Genomic DNA, 15720 nt, shown 5'->3' with positions numbered 1-15720 from the left:
CCCAGTGCAGAATTTCGTGTACTGGGCCTCTAGTAGTATACTATAATATCAGACTGGAAAATTGACATCAAATATCATCCATCGGCCTTATTCAAATTTCACAAGTTTAACACACTCATTTGAGACAGTGCACGTATGTATATTTAATTCTGTGCAATTTTGTTACATGTGTAGATTTATGTCACTACCACTAGTCAGAATACAAAATAGTTCCATCACCATAAAGATCCCTTATATAACCATATCCACTTCCTTCCCATTCATCCTTACTGCTGTGCATAACTCCTGGAAACCATTAATAAATTATTCATTTATGTAATTTTATCATTTTATGGCTGTTGCAGAAATGGAATTATATAGTATACAACATCTTGAGGTTAATTTTTTTCACTCAGCATAATTCCCTGAGATTCATCCACGTTGTTGTGTATATCAATAGTTTGTTCATGTTATTGCTGAGTTATATTTCATGGTATGGATGTATCACAGTTTATCCATTCACCCATTGTAGGACATTTGGATTGCTTCCAATTTTTGTTAACTATAAGTAACACAGTTACGAACACTCATGTACAGGTTTTTATATAAACAAATTTCTATTTTTCTGGATAAATGCTGAAGTGGACTTTGTGTTGTACAGTAAATGCATGTTAAATTTTTTAAATTGCCAAACTGGTTTCCAGTGTAGCACAATTTTAAATTCCCACCAGCAATGTGTGGGAATTTATATTTAAATTCCCACCAGCAATGTGTGGATATATATATATATATATATATATTCCAATTTCCCTACACCCTTAACAGCATTTGTTGTCACAATTTTTTTATTTTATTTTAGCTATTCTGATAGGTATGTAGTGATAGCTAATTGTGGTTTAATTCACATTTCCTTAATAAAATTAAGCCTATAGATCAATTTGGGGAGAACTGATCTTTACTATGTTGAACCTTCCAATCTATTAACATGATAATTCTCTCTGATTATTTTGGTTGTTTTGACTTCTTTTATCAGCATTTGAAATTTTCAGCCTACAGATAGTGTGCATGTATTGTAAGGCTTATACCCAAACGTTTCATTTTCTCTGGAGTGATTATAAATGTGTTTTAATTTTGGTTTTCACATGTTCATTGTTACTATATAGAAATAACATTGATTTTTGTGTTGATCTTTTAGCCTGTGACTTTGTTGAAACCACTTTTTAGGTGCGAAGAGTTTTATTTTTGTAGAATTCTTGGGAGACCATCTGTTCTTAGGATTTTCTTCATAAAAGTTTTTAAGTCAAATTCTCTTTATTTGTTAAAAACCTACTTATATTTTCTATATCTTCTTGAGTCAGTAATTTGTGTCTTTTTTTAGGAATTTGCCCATTTAATCCAATTTATTTATTCTACAGGTATAAATTTGTTATATTTGTTAATTCTCTTTATTTCTGTGAGGTTGGTAACAATGTTCCCTTATTTGAATATTAAATATTTGAATATTTAAAAATTAAAATATTTGAATATTTGGACAGTTAAAGAATCACAAATGTGTGATTTTTAAAATTATTTAAAAAAGAATAACAGTTATGGGTGTTTTTTATATGCTCTTTATTAAGATGAGGTTGCTTTTGGTTATTCCTAACTTGCTGAGAGTTTTAAAATTATAAATGAGTATTGGATTTTGTCAAGTGTTTTCTTCTGCATCAATTCATGCAATCATTATATTTTGCCTGCCTATTTTTCCCCCTCATCCTGTAACTTGAGTTCTTATAATGATAAAATTTGCTATGAAAATGGAATCTTAGTGGAAAGCAGGTGTAGTCATGACTGGGAAAAATTAACAAGAGTATAGGAAGAAAATAAAGTTTAAAAAATGGATTCGTAATAGAACAGAAATTCCTTACTACACATAAAAGTTTAGTGGGTGTCAGTGGCATTAAGTATAACAAATGACAGTATAGAGAAGGATACGTGTATATTTGAGTTCTGGAGCAAAGAGATTCAAGAGCCACTATTAACTGAGGTTTCTGTGCCTTAAATTTAGTATCTTCATTTAAAAAACTAGTAAGTAGTAATATTTCATCAACTTTACAGGGACCTATAATCTAATCATTGTACCCCATTTTCACTGCCTTTAACCCTCATTTTCCTCCTTACTCAGTTTTTTTTCCCCCTCCTTACTTAGTTTTGATTCATGGTTCATTTTTACAATTGCTCCTTTGCCAGTAACATTTATCTCCCTTGCCCAGCTTTCTCTCTGATGCAGTTGGCTGGCTCTTAATTCTATTAAATCAAAATCCAACTACTCCAGGCCTGCACCCACATGGCATAGAGCAGCTCCAGAAAACCTTAAATTTGTGTCCACTAATAAAGTGTAAACACCTAGGGCCAATAATCATAAAACCTAACATTTTCATTTTCTATTTACTCATCTTCTTAGACTACTATAGAATATATTTTACCTTTTCCTCAAACCTTTAACACCTTCTTACCTACCCAGCTGAGAAAATAGACACAATTGGGAGAGAGTGTTCACAAGCACCCACTACCACATGTACCTACTTAACCGCCAACTGATCCACTTATCACCTATTCACTCTTGAAACTTCTCCAATTATGCTTTGTCTCCAACTGTCTACTGAAGCCTGTTCATGTGAGGGTCCCTAATGGCCTCTACATTGCCAAATAAAATTCAATCTTCGACCACATGTCCTCAACTATCAGCAGTATAGACACAAAACCTTCATCTTCTCCCGTAAGTCTTTGCCTTCTAAAATGTCAACTCCCTTCTTGTAGTTGCTCAGATGAAAATCCTGGTATCAACCATGAGGTCTCACACACACACACACCAGGTACAGTTCTTTAGTAAAACCAAGTCACTTCTCACTGGCTCTGCTGCTACCTACCTGGTTCAAGACACAATCATCTCTGACATAGATTATTTTAATAACCTCAGAACTGTTCTCTCTCTTTTTAAAAATCTTTCAGTGAATTCTCATCAAATTCACCAGAAGAATTACTTTAGGACTCACAACAGATTGTAATTTGTCAGTTACACTCTATATCCCTTCTTTTAGCCCCATTTTACTTAAAAGTTTTTATTGCCTGTATCCCCACTAGGATGGAAGCTCCATGAGGGCGGGAATTTAACCCATTTGTTCACTATACCAAGAATAGTATCTTGCACACAGTTGTTTCTTAATAAATATTTGCTCAATAAATGAATGAATACATCTATATATATAAAGAGGTAATATGCTAATTGGTCCTAACAGTGTCCCAATCACGACTGGTCAACAGGCTGTGCATGCACAGGAGCTGGTGGGTGGGGACAGGAGCGGGGACTTGGGCAGGGACACAGGAGGGGGGTGGGGGGGGGCTTGCCTGGAGCAGACACAGAAAGGGGGCCATGCCCTAGCTGCCGCGGCAAGGCTTGAGCAGTCCTGGAGTGGATCTATTTAATTCCCTTTTAATGTGCATGAAGTTTGTGCACTGGGCCCCTAGTAAATAAATAACAAGGATGAATAATCTTGGGACACGTTTTAGAAAAGAAGCCTTGAGATACAATCCTTACATTAGTGGCCGTGACAAAAAGAGTTCGATGTAAGTTGGGGAGTGCATTGCAGGCCCCTCCTTGTGGTGCCAGAATATCTAAGGACGGCTATAGTCCTTTGGTGGGGCAGATCCTGGGCCAGGAGAAAAGAGATTCAGGATCCTCATCAGCACAGAGGTATGGCTTATTGAGAGGACTACTGTATGAAATCAAACAATGGCCTCATACCAGCTATGCGTGAACACTGCATGATGGGAAATGACTGATAAATATGGTATGCAGTCCAGGCTGCAATACTCCTGACTTTAGAGATCTCAAGGGGAATGAAGATATTGGCAATGGTTTTCATAATGCCACAAATAGTGCTGCTTAGTTGCTTTGTTTTTATCACCATCATCATCATCATCATCACCACACAATATTTTATATATTTGAAAGGCACAACTTAAAAAGAATTTTAGACCTACCTAGGATATTTTTTCCTATTCTTGAGTTGTTATATAAGTACCAAGGAAGTAGATAATGATTTTCTGAGACAAAAACCACAGTGCCTAGTGGCTGTATTTTTCTTAATCTTGATGGTACTGGACTAAATTTTAAAGCATGTGAAAAATTATCTTTTAGTTAAAGCACTGTTCACTTACTATTTTGTTTACTGTTTCATCATCTATATTATTTCCTGAATGGCTATGGGGTAAATGAAGGCTACTCAGTTTTGTTTAAAGTTGTCTGGACTTCTCAAAGACACTTCTCTCCAGGAGATTGCTGATTTCATAACACACTTCCCTCCAGGAGATTATGAGATTGGCAGAAACCTAATTTGATGATTGGGAAGAAATTACAGATTTTTCTTAAGTGGTTATTAACAGATAAGCAAGATGTCTGTGACACTTCCTTTTTGCAAAATTTGATTTTTGAAAATGGGATTCAGCTCTTTCCCCTTTGCTTTTAGATACTTTATTTTTTATTACTGAGCTTTCTCTGATAGTCACTTTACTTTTCAGTTCTAAAGAGTCTGTGGGCAAAGATATTAGAAAAGCAAGTAAATCACCATGATGTTCTATATATTACCATTGCAAATAATTCCTTGAGCAAGAACTCTAGACTAATAAATGAAAGCATGTGGATCATTTAGAAAGGTTTTCTTTGTAGAACCAATTGCCTGGGAATTGAAAAATTCAAAGTGCTTTTTCATGATGTTATTTGAATTCATTAAAAAAAATTCACTTCATTTAGACCTGTTTCTGTGTCTCGTCAATTTGTCCTCCTGAGAAAGAACTGGAGGATATTGCACTTTGGGAAAAATTTAATTAAGTCAGTTCACAAAGGAACGCTAGAAGATAAAATTCCTTGGGCCCCATCCTGTTGGCTTTGCGGAAACAGCAGGAGGTGAAGCTCAGAGGCAGCCCCCAGTCTGCAGAGCAGAGCTCCCCTTGCAGGCGGGCAGGAGCAGGAAGGCTGGGGAAGTGAGGCCGAGGTCAAGGTCACAATGGATTCTCTTAATTCAATGCAGTTCCAGGTAGCTAATACGTGCAAGGTGTGTCAGGAGTATTAGTATTTTGAGCCTTAGGCAATCAGATCTGAGGGCTCATTCTGTTCATTCATAATGTGGATTATATTTTACTAGAGGCCCAGTGCATGAAAATTCATGCACGGGGGGGGGGGGGGGTGGGTGCCCTCATCCCAGCCTGCCCCCTCTCACAGTCCAGGAGCCCTCAGGAGCAGGAGGTGACTTGGCAATCACGGAAAGGCAATGCCCCCATCACACCTCTGCTGCTGCCACCGCCGGCAGCACAAACCTTGGCAGGCCCTGGTTACCTGAGCCTCGGTAACCAGCCCTAGGCAGCTGGCATCCAAGGCTTGCTTATGCCTTGGGCCAGCCCTGGGCAGCTTGGGGGCTGAGGTTGACTGGGGGACTCCAGAGGCAGGCACGTGGAGCAGCCGGGCCGCCTTGGGGATGAGGGGACTGGGCGCTACCATCTTGTGGCTGTAGGTGCCGCCATCTTTGAGGGCGGGGCATCCAATTAGCATATTCCCTCCTTATTGGCTGTGGGCACTGTCATCTTTGCGATGGCATGAAGGTCAATTAGCATATTCCCTCTTTATTAGATAGGATAATGTGGCTAAGACTTGATTATTTGCACATTCTAGAAGGTATAGCTCCTGCTCTGAACATTTAAAGGAAAACCTCTATAGAACTCTGAACATTAAACAGAGAATTACTACAGGTAAGTCTCATAGAAACAAAGAAATCATTCTATGATCATGGTTTTAGAATGATATATTGGAATGATTATCACATCGGCAATTTAATTAGACTATTGTGGCAAGCACTGAATATGGAGGAGTGGCACAGAGAACTAAGTGTGTACTTTATGACCCAGCAGGCTAGCCTAGCAATAAATAAAACACTTTTATTCAGGCCTTACAGGAACATAAAGTGTGTGTATGGAAAATAATACAATAATTAATAAATAATAATGCTAGAATAAACTCTGTGTTTTGGGTACTCACAAATATAACCTTACTTTTGCCCCACCCTGTATACACCTCTCTCATCTATTTATATCTATCTCTATATCTTTATATATAAGTATAGAAAATAAAGACACAAACATACCCAAATAAGACATAATGGTCACAGAAAGTATCTGTAAACATTAATGTTAACTTGTGGACATACATTGATTTTAAACACATCCTTACTTTAAATAGCTTTGATTTTCTGTCTAGAAGACAAAAGAGAACATTAATTGCTATCACTTACTAAGTTTACCTAGTTGAATGTTAGCGCCTCTAAAGAACGAGTCAATACTCATTACTTTTCCATATTGGAAGATTAAAGGAATAAATGATCCTTTGAAACTAAAACTGAAATTCTCAGAAATATCAAGAAAATATTTTGCTCAGTCTCACTTTAATAGGCACTGAACAGAGATCATAAAAGCCTTTTGACATTAAAGTGAAAGGTTGTTGGTATATAATGTGACCCACTTAATTAGGATCTGCTTTATTTGTAACAGAGTAGATATAAAACGTATTTTGCTGCTTTCAAACTTTAGAAACCCCATATATTTAACATGAATATAATCAAAATGAGGAGAAGCAAAATACCTGGAGTTAGGCTGTGTGGTGGGGAAGGTACCACTTACTCTAATACAGTAAAACCCCTACACTGCCAGCAACAGCACAGCATGTCCCAGAAATCTTTTGGATGGCAATACACAGCAGCTTATTTATTAAGCTCTATTCAGCTTAAACCGAAGGAAAACACACCTTTATTAGTAAAGCTGAAGTTGAAGCATGATCAGAAAAGTCGTCATAATGTTTCATTATCCCAGATAAGAAAGTCCTTTCCCTAATTTTTTTTTTGGAGGGAGGGGCGGGTGGTTAAATTCTAACAACAAGGATACTAAGGTTAACCAGGCAAAGGTTAAGTGGAGGACTTCCTAAGGCACCTTTTAATTTGCTCTGGTACCAAATCCATAGGAAAACATGTATGTGTCAGAATGTCATGGAAAAATTAAAATCTCAAAGGGTTCAAAATTAACAGCTAAAACTCATTTTTTGAATTGGAAAGCACAATATACTATTTTCGGAGAAAAAGCATAAGACTTGCGCACGTTAAAAATGATTAGAGAGTTAAATTCTAATGTTTTTACAGCCTTGCTTTTAGTATTTGGCTGCTTTGGTTCTACAGTAAGATTTTTGCAAGCCTATAAGAAAGAATACTCAGAATGCTTTTTGTTGTTTGTGTGCTTCCAGCATAGATAACTGATAGCTGATGACATTCAGGTTATAGGTTAAATCTGAGGCCTTATTGCACATCCAGGGAAAATTACTTTTTGCATAACACATGGTACAACCTCCAACTCCTAAAAGGGCAGAAGGAGTTCAGATATGGACATTTACATACACTCTTAAAAAGACCAGATTATACTTGCTCTGAAATAACTCCATAAAGGCATTTCAAGATTTACTTCTCCATTATACCACAAAAATGCTTAGCAATAAATTCTAACATACTTAGGTGTTTCTAAGAGGAGAAACTATTCTTTTTTTTTGTTTGGCTATTTAAAAGATTATTATAGCATCTCTAATATATGGAGAATATTAGGGAATGTATACACATTTCCCATGTGTCTTCAATAAGAGATGTTTCAACATACTGTACTGAGTTTTCCTCATTCCTTTATAACTGCAGCATAATTAAAATAAACTAAGGTAACTCAATGTAAATTCAATCTGATCTGAGAAGGAAGCTGCACATAAGACTAAATCAGATACAAAAGTGTTTTCTAAAATAGGATTAAGCAGCGTTTCAAATCACCTACAATCAATTCTCATGGGACACTGTTGTCGAAATGATACTGACTTAAGAAAACATTTTTCTTATGGAAAAATAATAAGTCAGAGCTTGTCACTTATGTTATCCAAGACAAGTTTGGTGATTACCCTGTAAATGAACATCGATTTTTGTGTAGACTCCAATATTTCCAATCTCTGAGAAACTGTTCTGGTGTCCGGAATGTCCAATTGCAGAATTATGGCAAATATCTTTTAGTGAAGTGGTTGCTTCCCTGAGAAAACAAAGAAATTGCTTCACATATGAGTTTTACCAGACTATTTTCTAAGACTAGTTTTAATGCAGCAGAGGAAAAGAAAACAAAAAAAAAGCCCAAACCTCAAAACCTTATACTATATTTATTGTTACTGGCTACCCACAAGGTGGCACTAAAGAGAAAAGTGACAAAAGCGAAGATCACAGGCAACTTTTATACCAAATAAATTCTATTATGAGAATTAACCCTATTTCATGACATGACCATCCAAATCTTAACATGCTAATAACTCAAGACATTTATATGCAGGTTCCTTGCTTTTTTAATGTAAAAAAGTTTCATTCAATCAAATAGCTGGTTATTTTCAAAAGTTAGTAGTTTGAATATTTCTGTGTAATAGTTCTTTTGTGGGAAAATTTTTCTTTCCAGACACAGATTCCTAATCATTATATGTTATAGATTATGACCACTTCTTTTTTATGTTTTGTAGAGTGCCAAGAACTTAATGCTTTTAATATAAGTGTAAAAAAAAACCCATTTAACATCATATTTGTAGTATAATGATACATATAAACTTTTAATATTTATAACGACAAATAAATAACTTTTAAACCACCAATAAAAAGGCGTTTTAGCCAAAGACTGTTTGAATTCCAATAATTTCTATACATATTTCCAAATACCTATTTCACCTACTTTTCAGGATACTCAGAGAGTACTTCCTGGATGTGAATGGGGAAATGTTCTCAGAAAATTACACACAGAGAAAGAAGAAATGGTATGATTTTGGCATAGCGTTGGCATAAAATCCTGAAAGTAAAGAGTCACAAATGATCCTTAGTAATAGCTCCCAGTGGTAGAAGGAACTAGGTCTTCTCTAGCAGACATTTCTGATTATGAGCAAGAAGGTATAGACCATTAAGAGTCTATTCTTCAGTTTACAATTAAGAGGTGTGTTATGCATAAACAGTCCTATAACTTTAAAGGAAATATTATAATTCATCTATTTTCTTAGTTTAGAAGTAGGAATTCAATGAGTTGAAAACCAATGCAATTTTTAGTTTTACTATTATTGTGTACTATATATATATAGGTTTCAAAATATTTTCTAACAAAATGTGTTGTTTCTCATTCTGAAATGATTGTATTTTTGACTAGAATACTGACTCAGAAAACCTGTATAATATGTAAAATACAAAAATCCCACTCTAGATCAAAATCAGCTCTCAAATAATCACATTCAGGTATATAACCTCAAGATTATTGATATTTTAATATCTAAAAGAGAAAAACTTTACCATATCTCTCCAAATATCTTCATCAACCCATTTACAATGATCATTTGCTACTCAAATTTAAGAAAATATTGTAATTACCTCATTTAAATAGTGATAAATATTTAGTGATAAATATCTATATATCTGTCTCTCTGTAGGTTTTATAAGATAAACAATGTGTTTTATTATTAAATGGAAGAAGAGTGAATAATTTTATATCTTTATATGACTATACATTTATATACATGTGAGTGTGTGTCTTTGTAGTGGATACTTTTCATGGTTTGAAAGAGGTGTCGCCACTTTCATTTCATGTAAATTTGAGTTGTCAAGTAAGCCTGGGTCAAGGATATAATTTTTTAATGCATTCAAGAGGTAAGATTTCTAAGGCATATAAACCGTTTGTTCCACCGAATGAATATAAGCTTTAGTAAACTCTTTCAACTACTTAGTTCTCAATCCAGGATGTATAGCACTTTCCTTTTTAATTTCTGTCAGTACTTTATAAAATTATAACTATTTTTTTCTGCTTAGGATCATATTACATTTTCTCTATTCATTTCATTTAACAAATACCCACATCACACTCATCATGTGCCAGGCACAATGAGGGTGGAGACCACAGCTGTTGGGTTCAATGCTATAGCTCTAGCACTCTGCCTAGCACTGACTTCATAAATTATGCAGCAAATATCAATTATGCAACAGAGAGTTGACATGTAGCTTACCTTTCAGGAAGTAATATGGAATAATGATTAAATGTACAGGTAAAGAAGTAATTCTAGGTTGGAATTCCAGTTCTGCTACCTACAAATTAAATGACTGGCCAAATCATTTAATTTTTCTGAGCCTCAGTTTCCACATTTGTCAAATGAAATAACAGCATTGACCTCATGAGGTTATTTTCATGATTAAACCAATATAACTTACACAGCCTAGACAAATACCTGATGCAAGGTAACCCCTTGAAAAATCTTTGCCATTATTATTATTAATTCTTTTTGCCATATTTATTTAGAAACATAGATTTGAACAATTTAAATTCATGGTAAAAACAATATTGGTATAGTTAGTAGTATTTCTTGAACGCTGTTCAAATGGACTAGTTCAACAGAAACACCTCCGGAAAGTTACCCAATTTCTTTTCTGCTTGTAGAATTTCGCGTATATCATGTTTGCAAGTTTCATACATAAATTGCAAACGTTTCTATGATACATTCTTTGCCTTTTTATGGAACTTTCTTACTGAGATCAAAAACCAAAGTGCCCACAGTGAACACTGAAGAGTTCTAATCTAGTGTTAGAACCCCCAAACAATAATACAGTTTTCCTGAGATCCTAATTCTCTCCTCTCTGGATATAACCAATGGTAGAATTGGGAGTACACTGTGGATATTTGGTTATCCTTCTCCTTATATGTGCCATAAAATACTCTTTTTACGCTGTAAGACTGGTTCTGTTTTGGTGTAAGATTAATGAGGAGACTTTCCTAGGGTTAGTAAGATGTAGTTTTTAATAGATTAGAAAGTGTTTTCCTTTTACTGTTCACCTATTTTTATGTGAGAAAAAATATGATCAAATTTAGATATAATTCCATTCAGATTCATCTTTTTAAATACACAAAAGTCAGACAATAGTTAAATCAAGGTGTTAATTGTAGTTGGCAAACCACAGACATCATGAAGTTGCACTGTCTTAATGATGGCTAATTTTAAACAGTTCTCTTTCCTCTTTCCATCATTAAGGTCTTGAGGCATGTTCTATCTAGAAGGGTATTTCTCATCTAAAGCTCATCAACAATGTTGACAGATTCTGTGGTCAAATGGCATGATATTTTGAAATTATGCAATATACAAACATAAGTCTGCAATAATATGAGTTCCCTCAAAGAAAAAAAAGCAGTGCAAGTGTGAGCAACCAAAGAGGAAAGACTCGGAAGCCAGCTCATTCACTGAAGTTAGTTACATCAAATGATCACAATCTTAAATTTCAAACTGCTGTTTTATTATTGCCACATGGCGGCACCACCTTCGCTGGTAAACAGAGACTCCGCCATTCATTCAGCCATTCTCATCAGCATTGGTCTCCAATGGTGTGAGGTCTTCAGGGACATATCCTCTCCTAAAAGATATCAGTCCTATCCTCACCGCCACAGTCGCAGGGGTTGGTTCCCCCCATGTGCTTTTTCCAGTACAGCATATTTTTATAAATTCTCTTCACACATAAAACTTAGTTTTTAATTACTTTGTTTGCTTCTCAATGAAGAAGATTAATTAAAAGTCCCCTGAGAGCATAATGAGACTAGTGTATAAGCCTTGGAATTTCTTTCAAAAAGTTTGAGGACTGGAAGAGTTTTCTGAGGATACCTCATCGAACTCCTATCATACAGTTTCTACATCAACAGACCAAGAAACGGGATCTAAGTAACTAGTTAGGATAATGCAGGGGAGTGAGGGCAGATGGGACTTAGTTCTTTCTCCTGAGCCAACATGCCTCTGATACGGAGCACTAATTGCACTTGAAGGGGCTGAGTATACAAGGACACTTACGTGTGCCTCTACACACAAACCAGTGTGAAAAGAAAAAAAAAGCAGTCCAAGTGTGAGCAATCAAAGAGTAAAGACTCTGAAGCCAGTTCATTCACTGAAGGTAGCTAGTTCCTTTTGATTATTTATAGGGCCAAAGTGTAGATTTAATTTAAATCACTTCCGTTTGGCATCATGTATATTAAGCACTCAAACTGTTTTAACGTTTACAAACCCCTAAATCAAATATGACTATAAAATGGCTTTGAAGACATTGATTAGCTTAAGAAAATAATCATAAAATTCTCCCAACAATAAATGTGTTTCTGAGAGAAGCATCAGGCTCTTTGGAAAGTCTTATTCCACTACATGGCTCTAGTGTTGGCAAAGTCAAAACTATCTCAAATTTAGTGATCCACAACACTGAAGACAACTTCTTCATAGGAGCAGTAGTGAATCATTGCTTTAATATTTTTGTTAGGTACACAATCTGATTTTTTTTTTTTTAGAGTGTAGAATGGGCATTCTCTAGAAAATATTATTTTACCAAAGTGCTTGCTTCTCAAGGAAAGGGTGCTATATAGTTTCAGAAAAAACAAAACAAAACAAAACAAAACAAAACAAAAAACAAAGAAAAAAGAAAAAGAAAACTCACTGGGATCCTTTTGTAACATCAAATTGAGAGAAAAAAATTTTTTTATGCACTTGGCTTTGCTATTGAGTTCACTGGATAAAGATGCACGTTAGGGGAATCTATGTTTTAATGCGTTGTGTCCACTTCGTGTTAATAAGCTTGTGTCCACTCTACTTGGATCTCAAAGGTAACCCATCCAATAATGTAATCACAATCAGTAGAGACTTTACTAATTGGGAAATATAGCCTTTAATTCAGGAACATTTGAGAACTGCATTTTAGTAATTTCAAAAACACATAAGCTCATTGATAAAAACAAGGGAGACCAGAAAAGGCCTTTGAATCTTTTCTTGATTAAAAGCACTTTAGAGAAAGGTCTTAAATATTGCTTAGTGGGTAAGTTCTTCATTTAAACTGTGGTTCTCAGACTTCTGGGGGTGATCCCAGATTCCTCTAATAATCCAAATAAACTGAACCCATGGACTTTAGATCAATAATCCTGAACTGCCAGACTCATACCCTGAGCTCAGAGAAGTCTGGTAACCTGCTAAGAGTCACACAGCTCTTCATGCCTGCCTGTACTGTATTTCCTGATTCTGTGAAGAAAAGCAGCAACAACAAACTAGTGAACCCCAGCTCCTCAACTCTTAAAATGCATACAACCAGATACATATGGACAACAAGAGCACAGAGATTTAAAAACAGAACAGAAAAAAGTAACTTGAACAGAATGTGGCATTTCCCTTGGTCTGTTGCTAACGGCCCACATACAACATGCTTAAGAAAAACCCCACCCTGGCACTTTTTTTCATCATCATTTAAAAATGCTTCAAGTGGACATTTAGAATGTATGGCAATGGGGCTGTATCCCATCTGGGGATAAATGGAAATGAGTTTTATGGATCAGGGCTAGGTTTTCAGTGGCTGTCCTGCTAAAGATGATGTGTATTTGGTCTCTTCTCTCTGGTCATGCTTTAAAGACAAACACAATATTTTAATTGTATATTTTCAGGACTCCAAAGCAAGTGACATTAGACACTGCTTTTTGTAAAAATAAATAAATAAATAAATAAATAAATAAATAAATAAATAAATAAATTTTAAAATCCCTTCAGGATTTGAATATGTGAAGAAATATAAAAAGAATTACTTCTTTCTCTTTTTATTCTGTGCTTTCTTTCTTTCTTTTCTTTTTACTCTGAAGCTCATCACACTTTGTTTATAAAAATACAGAGACTCCTGCCTCTTAGTTGTTACCATTGGGATGGCTCTTTTCTGAATATTGTTCCAATTAAGGTTTTTCACACAAATTCTAAGGATTGGATAGCCCATATGCTCATGTACACTCTACATATAATTTAAAACTTCTCTACACCTAGACAAGGGTCCATATCCAGCCAGTGGTCTAGAGACCTGTTTTGATGCTCCTGTTGCCAATGAACACTTTCTACTGATAACTATTTAGAAAGAGTTTAAACAATTTTCATGACAACACTAAAAACAGCAAAAAAGTAATTGTGGCTAGTTGAAGTGAAAAACTGACCAATCATGGAATATATGTGTTCACTATTCCAGTAAGTCTAAATGGGGCTCATCTTCCCAGTTTTGCTCAGTCTCAAGTTTTTAGCCCTGAATGTTACCCTGAAGGCATTGTAGTATCATTCCCCCAATCTAAAAATAGAAATTATTCGATGGGGGGTGGGGGGTGTCTTTAGCCTTTACTTCCGGAGGATTCTAATAGTTCATTGCTAATCCTTCTTTTAATACTGCACACCTGGACACATCACACTGCATAATATACGCAGTTAGGCGTTGGAGAATTTATTCTACTTTACATACAATCCTCCAAATCCTCTGGCGAGTTTGACGTGAAATCTGACACCGCCAAGTCTCCCCAGCAGGATCTGCCTTTGCTCTCGGTGTTAATAGCCTAAGGCTGCAAGGATTCCTCCAGGGAGACGCGGTGAGGCTGAGTCTGGAAGAGGGGTGACTGCGGGGCTTGTTGCGCTGAAGATTTACAATGTACTTCTTGCAGGCGGCTCAGCAACCCCCTCTGTGGCTGTGGGTGTCTAGTGTGACAGAGGAGAAAAGCTCTCTAATCTCCCAGTGCCTGCCTCAGCCTCTCCGCCGCTCCCCTCCCTCCCGCCTCCCCTGCCTCCTCGCGCTCCCTCGCTCTCTCCTTTGCCTTTCTGCGGGAGTTTCAGTCCCTGAATGCAGCCAGAGTAGCCTGGGCCATCTAGACCGGGAGCCTGTGCACACGCACACACGAGCACACACATGCACACGCACTCACACGCACACACGCACTCTGGCTCTCCCCATGGGGATAGCGAGGAAACCCAGGGCGTCATCTACCTGAAGGGGATGGCCCGGCCTGGCACTTCTTGCTCACTTGTGTTCTCCGGCGGCCAGAGCCACATCGGAAAGGGGGAGGCTCGCTGTCCGGTCTGCAACCTTTCGCCGCCGGCCGCCGCCGCCGCTTAAAGTGTCCAGGGAGAAGAGAAGGCTCTTCCAGGACAGATTCCCGGCGCAGCTCTGCGGCCCTGGGACTTCACCCGGCTGGTTCACCCCAGTCGCTTCCTCCCCGGCCATCCGCTCATTCCCGGCTGCGGGGTGCCTGGCTCGGGCGCCTCATCTGCTGCTGCCGCCGCCTCTGCTGCTGCGAGCACAGCCCACCCAGAGGACCGAACGCCGCCGCTGGAGTGCGGAGAGAAAGCGGAAGCCCTAACTTCCCTCTCCACCGCTCCCGGTCCTTCCCAGCCAAGGACCCGTGGGAAGGCTCCGGCGGAGAGCCGGGCGATTGCTCGGCGCAGGGGAGGGCGAGCCGGGAGCCGCCGGCGCACAGGGGCGGGGGCAGCAAGTGCCCGGGCGCCCCGCGCTCGCCGGAGAAGTAGCGCGCCGTTGGGACGAGAGAGACGCTTTCCAAGTTGGGCGCGTCCCAGAGCTCGCCGCCCCGCGCCTCGGCCGCCGCTGCCAGGAGAGAGGCGGGGCTGATGGGGGGCGCGGAGGGTGCTGTCGCCCGCGGCTAGAGTCCGTCTTAAAAGCGCCCGGGCCAGCATCCCCAGGGTCCCGGCTGGCGTCGCGCCCTCTGCCCGCGTGCGCTCGCTGATGCCTGCGCTGGCGGCGGCCCGGGTGGCCAGCCCGCGGGGGGTGCTGGAGGGGGCGGGGGAGGGGGAGGAGGCAGTGT

General features: G+C 38.1%; 1 long non-coding RNA gene across 1 annotated transcript in view; it reads right to left on the bottom strand.

Moving 5' to 3' along the window:
- The window catches only part of LOC118651541, an 81050-nt gene extending 65351 nt beyond the window's left edge, over positions 1–15699 (bottom strand). The window contains exons 1-2 of the long non-coding RNA XR_004966293.1: positions 14889–15699; positions 7991–8115 (exon numbers count right to left, since the gene is read on the bottom strand). This is a non-coding gene — a long non-coding RNA (uncharacterized LOC118651541). The remainder of the gene's footprint in view (positions 1–7990; positions 8116–14888) is intronic.
- Between the last annotated feature and the right edge of the window lie 21 nt (positions 15700–15720).

This window comes from Myotis myotis, unplaced genomic scaffold (assembly GCF_014108235.1).
Source record: "Myotis myotis isolate mMyoMyo1 unplaced genomic scaffold, mMyoMyo1.p scaffold_m19_p_3, whole genome shotgun sequence".
NCBI classification, from domain to species: Eukaryota; Metazoa; Chordata; class Mammalia; order Chiroptera; family Vespertilionidae; genus Myotis; species Myotis myotis.
Note: the sequence above shows the minus strand (reverse complement) of the source record. Positions and strands in the feature narration are given on the sequence as shown.